This window comes from Lipotes vexillifer, unplaced genomic scaffold, assembly GCF_000442215.2.
Source record: "Lipotes vexillifer unplaced genomic scaffold, Lipotes_vexillifer_v1.1 scaffold382, whole genome shotgun sequence".
NCBI lineage: Eukaryota > Metazoa > Chordata > Mammalia > Artiodactyla > Lipotidae > Lipotes > Lipotes vexillifer.
This window is the reverse complement of record NW_006780611.1, coordinates 7,168,480-7,174,518: the sequence shown is the minus strand read 5'-3', so window position 1 is coordinate 7,174,518 and position 6,039 is coordinate 7,168,480.

The following is a 6,039-nucleotide window of genomic DNA, read 5'->3' as shown; positions in this document are numbered from 1 at the left end:
TGCTGGGTGTTACCAGCCATCCAGCAAGGGGCCTCACAATCATTGCTCTCACCTGGTGGTTGATGCATCTATTTTTGTCTGCTTGCCACAGGTGAGGAAAGAGAGGAATTCAGTCATCTTTTTGCTTCACATGAATCCCCAAACCAATCATCCCAATAAGTTTCTCTCCTGCTCCCCAGATCTGTCACTCTGACGGACAGAGACTCCCAGGGACTCTCTGCCTCACAGTGATGTTCTCCTGCCTGTATTTTGTTCTTTGGTTTCCTCTGTCAACCTCATCCTGCCTGCCTTCCATTTCTGAGAGATTCCTTATGGCTTCTGGTTCAACAGGGTACCACATTTTGCTTTCCAGCGCTATTATGGATTTATTTAAAGATCTACTTTCTTTTACCTCTGTTGTTTGAGGTAGGAGAGAGAGGCACTGTACACAGATGGCAGTCTGATGTCTGGCCTTAGTGGCTCCTGAGAACCCTTCTGTTCTCTTGACACTGAAAGCTGACTTGGCTCAGCATAGAATTCTTGAGTCACAATCATTTTCCCTCAAAACTCTGTAGAACATGACTACACTGTCCTTTAACATTTAGTATTTCATGTGGTAATTCTTATGCCATTCTGATTTCTGATTCTTTTTTCTTTTTAAGTAACCTTTTTTTTTTTCCTGCCTTAATGTTTTCTTGTTCTTTACGTTCAAAAATCTTAACCAGGATATGTATACATATGGAAAACTTGGTGTTACTTTTGCCTCATTAAATCAATTTAAAATTATATGATTTAAGGGTCAAGGCTTCCTTCACTTCAAGGAATTGCATTTGCACCTTTGTCTAAAATCAACTGACAATACATGGGTCTATATCTAGACTCTATTCTGTTCCATCTATCTTGACATCAGCAATCTCATACTGTCTTGATCACTGTCCAACTTTACTTTTTCAAAATTCTAGGTCGTTGGTACTTCCATATGGACTTTAGGAACAGCATATCAATTTCAACAACCAAAAAAGTTTGCTGAAAATTTTATTGAGATTACACTGAATCTATAGATCAGTTTGAGTGTGGAATTCACATTTTAATGATTTTGAATCTTCTGATTCATGACCTTGGTTTATCTCTTCATTTATTTAGGTCTTTAATTTCTTTCAATAATGTTTTGTAGTTTTTGGTGTACAGATCTTCCATATATTTTTTGTCAGAGTATTTCATATTTTTGATGCTATAATAAATGATATTTTTAAAATTCCAATTCCCAATTGTTCAGTGCTGTGAACAATTGACTTTTAATACATTTGTTTAAGAGCAGTTTTAGGTTCACAACAAATACAATTGGTTTTTATATATTGATCTTATATCCTTCACTTTGCCAAACTCTGGTAGCTTTTTGGATGATCCCACAGGATTTTATACACAATCATGTTGTCTGCAAAATAAAGGCAGTTTTATTTCTTCCTTTCCAATCTGGTTACCTTTTACTTCTCTCTTTTAGTTTTTAATTTTAATCTTTGTAGTTCATTGAAAGAAGTGATCATCATTTAATGGCTGCTTGTATCAAATTTGAAAAACATTAGTATAATCAATGAGCAAAATTATGATATAGATGCAAGTGAGAGGTTTTTGTCTCATTTGCAATTTGCAGCATAAATTGATGAGGGAATGTTAACACAAGTAGTTTTGTAAGTTATACATGTAAAGGGCTGAATCATCGCAGTCATGAGGTTCTGACTCTAGAAATCTGTTACTAAAAGTATACAATTTGACTTCAGGAAAAAAATCAACAAGTGATAATAAATCAGATTTTAGGTTGGTTACTGGACTAGATTAAGCATGGTAAGGGAAGTCTGATATTATGCTTTTTCTTTGACATCGTTGCCCCATTCAGGAGTGTGGTAGGTTTACCGATGTTGTAAGGGATAATTACTTCTATTTTTCAACTTAGTTCACTGTCTAAAACTTCCAGTACAATGTTGTATAGAAGCAATGAGGGCAAACATCCTTGCCTTATTCCTGAATTTAAGGGGAAAACCTTCAGTATTTTACCATCGGGTATATTGTTAGCTCTAAGTTTTTCATAGATGTCCTTCATCAGGTTGAGGATGTGCCAACTACTCCTAGTTTGCTGGGAGATTTTTTTCAGGAACAGATGTTGATTTTGTCAAATGTTTTTTATGCATCTGTTGAGATAATCATATGATTTTTGTTTTTTAGTCTATTAATGTGGTGAATTATATTGATTGGTTTTTGAATGTTGAATCAACCTTGCAATCCCAAGGGTAAACTCCTTTGGTAATGATGTATTATCTTTTTATATGTTGTTGGTTTCAATTTGCTAAGATTTTGTAAATAATATTTGCATCAATGTTTATGAGGGATGTTGTTTTGTAGTTTTCTCGTGTCATCTTTGTCTGGTTTTGATATCAGATAATGCTGCCCTCATAAAACAAGATGGGAAGTATTTCCTCCTTTTTTTCTGGAAGAGTTTGTGTAGAATTGGTATTATTTCTTCCTCAGAAGTGTGGTAGAATTTACTAGGAAAGCCATGTGGACCTGAAGTTTTCTTTGTGGGAAAGTTAAATAAATTCAATGTCTTTAATAGATATAGAGTTATTCAGGTTATATATTTCTTCTTGCATGAGCTTTGGTACTTTGTGTCTTTTAAAGATTTTGTCCATGTCATCTACATTGTCAAACTTATCCACATAGCGTTGTTCATAATGTTCCCTTATTTTAGTATCTATAGAATCTGCATCAGTCACCTTTATCATTCTTGATATTGATAATTCGCATCTTATTCATTTTTTCCTGATCTAGTCTATCTAGAGGATTGTACACTTTGTTGAGCTTTTGGTTTTTTTATTTTTATTTTATTTTTATTTTTATTTTTTTGCGGTACGCGGGCCTCTCACTGTTGTGGCCTCTCCCATTGCGGAGCACAGGCTCCGGACGCGCAGGCTCAGCGGCCATGGCTCACGGGCCCAGCCGCTCCGCAGCATGTGGGATCTTCCCGGACCGGGGCACGAACCCGTGTCCCCTGCATCGGCAGGCGGACTCTCAACCACTGTGCCACCAGGGAAGCCCGAGCTTTTGGTTTTATTGACTTTTTTCTTTTCTTTGTCTGTTTTCTATTTCATTTCTTTTCACTCTGATTTTTAAAATTTCTTGTGCTTATGTTGGCTTTTATTTGCTCTTCCATTTCTAGTTTCTTGAAGTAGAAACTGAGGTCATTGATTTGAGACATTTCTTATTTTCTTTTAAAATTAATTATGTATTGACGTATAGTTGATTTACAATGTTGTGTTAGTTTCTGGTGTAGAGCAAAGTGATTCAGTTATACATATTCTTTTCCATTACAGTTTATTACAGGATGTTGAATTATATTTCCCTGTGCTATACAGTAGAACCTTGTTTTTTATTTTTTAATTTTTTTTTTACTTTTTGGCTGTGCCATGTGGCATGCAGGATCTTAGTTCCCTGATGCCCCCACGGCCCCTGCAGTGAAACCCACGCCCCCTGCAGTGAAAGTGCAGAGCCTTAACCACTGGACTGCCAAGGAAGTCCCATGTTTATCTATTTTATATATAGTGGTTTGTATCTGCTAACCCCAAACTCCTAATTTATCCCTCCCCCACCCTCTTTCCCCTTTGGTAACCGTAAGCTTGTTTTCTAGAGACAGTTCTTATTTTCTAATATAGGTGTTTTTAGTGCTATAAATTTCCCTCTATGTACTGCTTTAGCTGCATCCCACAAATTTTGATATTTTTTCTTTTCTTTCAGTTCAAAATGCTTTCTAACTTTCCTTTTGATTTTTTATTTCATATATATACATATATATATGTACACACACACACACACACACACACACACACACACACATATATTTTAGCTGCACCGCAAATCCTGTGGGATCTTAGTTCCCTGACCAGGGATTGAACCCACGCCCTCGGAAGTGAGCACAGAGTTCTAACCACTAGACCGCCAGGGAATTCCCTATTTCACACATATATTATTTATTTATTTATTTATTTTTGAATTTTATTTATTTTTTTATACAGCAGGTTCTTATTAGTTATCCATTTTATACATATTAGTGTATACATGTCAATCCCAATCTCCCAATTCATCACAGCACCACCTCACCTCCCCTGCCACTTTCCCCCCTTGGTGTCCATATGTTTGTTCTCTACATCTGACACACATATATTATTTAAACGTGTGTTGTTTAGTTTCCAATTATTTGGGGATTTTTCTGGGATCTTTTTGTTACTAATTTATAATTTAATTCCATGTGGTCAAAGAATGTCTTGAAATTACTTAAATCTTTTAAATTATAGAGGCTTGTTTCATGGTTGAGAATATGGTCTTTCTTGGTAAATATTTCATGTGTATGTGAAACTAAGGCATTCTTCAGTTTAAACCACCATAGTTTTGTAATTATTATTTAGTTACATTTATAGTAATTTGGGGAGGGTATAAAAGCTATTGTCTTGAATCAGAAGATGTCTCTTTGACTTCTTCAAGCACCTTGAGGGCAGTCTGTGTGTCCTGTTTACCTTTCTATCCCCTCAGCATTATTTCTGGACCAGAATGAAAGCTGAGCAGACACTGGTTGAATACATGGATTACACTTAGAAATGGTCAGGCTGTGTTCTTGTTTTTTATTTTAAAAACAAGATGATTGTGTTATGTGACAAGACTGAGTCTTACACACCTTTGTGTCTTTGTGTCCCTACAGGACTTTGCATAGAGCTTGGCACATTGCAGGTGCTCAGGCAGCATTGATGGCATTGAATGGAACAAAAGAGATACCTACAAAGGTGCTTTCTCTGACTGGTTGGGATTTAAAGCCACCCTGAGGCAATGACAAGCTACTCTGGCCAAGGTTGGAGAGGTTGTCCTGTCATAAAGCCCCCTAAGACATGATGTCACACACAGACAGTGCTCTCCTGTGAAAGGGAGGGGCTGTGCACTGGACTGCCACACTTAGCTGAGCTCCAGTGCCCTTCTCAGTCTCAGTCCTGGAGCCTGAGGGGAGGTGAATAGGTTGCCTGTACACTGATATGGTCAAAGGATATTCGGCAAATCACTAACGTCATCAGGGTTGGTAGATTTGGTAAAAGCAGTTTCAAAAGGTTGCGCTCAGTAAACCACCCAAGCAGGTGAAAATTGTCTTTACGACTCCTAGCCTGCCTGTCCTGCATCCCTTTCTACTTGACGTTCCCCCTTTCCCTTCTTCTCTCACTCAGGACTCATTTTCTCTCCTCCAAACCTTCCCTCAGGAAAAGCCTGATAACTTTGCTCACACCAAGTTATAAATAACTAAAAAGCTTACTGTTGAGTATACTGCTAGCAGTATTCTCAGAGAAGGTAATTCAGTATGAAGGGAGGTGCTGTAGTTCCCTGCAGAGAGGTGAAGTGAGCTGAGGCCCGAAAAAGGCCCACTGGATTTGGTGACTAGGAGCATATTGGTGACCTTGGTGAGAGAGGCTTCAGAGGTTGATGGGGACAGAAACATTGCAATAGGCTGTGGAGTGAGGGAGAGGTGAGGAGGGGTGAAGACACGTACTGCAGTCAGCTCTCTCAAGGAGACTGGTGTGAAGGGTAGGGGACAATAAGGACGGTATCTGGAGAAGGGATATGGGTTCAAGGGAGAAGGCCTTTCTTTTTTTAGTGGAAGAGATGAATGATATGTTTAAATACTGATGGGAAGGAGCCAGAAAAGGAAAGGATGAATATACAAGTGAGAGAGGGGACCTCCAAACACCCAGGTTATGAGAAGACAAGGTGAATGGAGTACGAGAGGGGGCTAGCCCCAGAGAGGGGGGCGCAGCGTCCTCCTCTGAAGAGGAAATGACCTGTGAGAAGCAGAGGAGGGGTGAGTTTGGTGGCAGAAAGTCTAGGGAACACCCATCAGGTAGTGCGTGTGTTTCCTGGTGAAGGTGAGGAAGGCAGAGGAGGGGCTGGAGGTTTAAAGAGAGATTAAGAAATAGTCCCTGTGGGGCTTCCCTGGGGCTTCCCTGGTGGCGCAGTGGTTGAGAGTCCGCCTGCCGA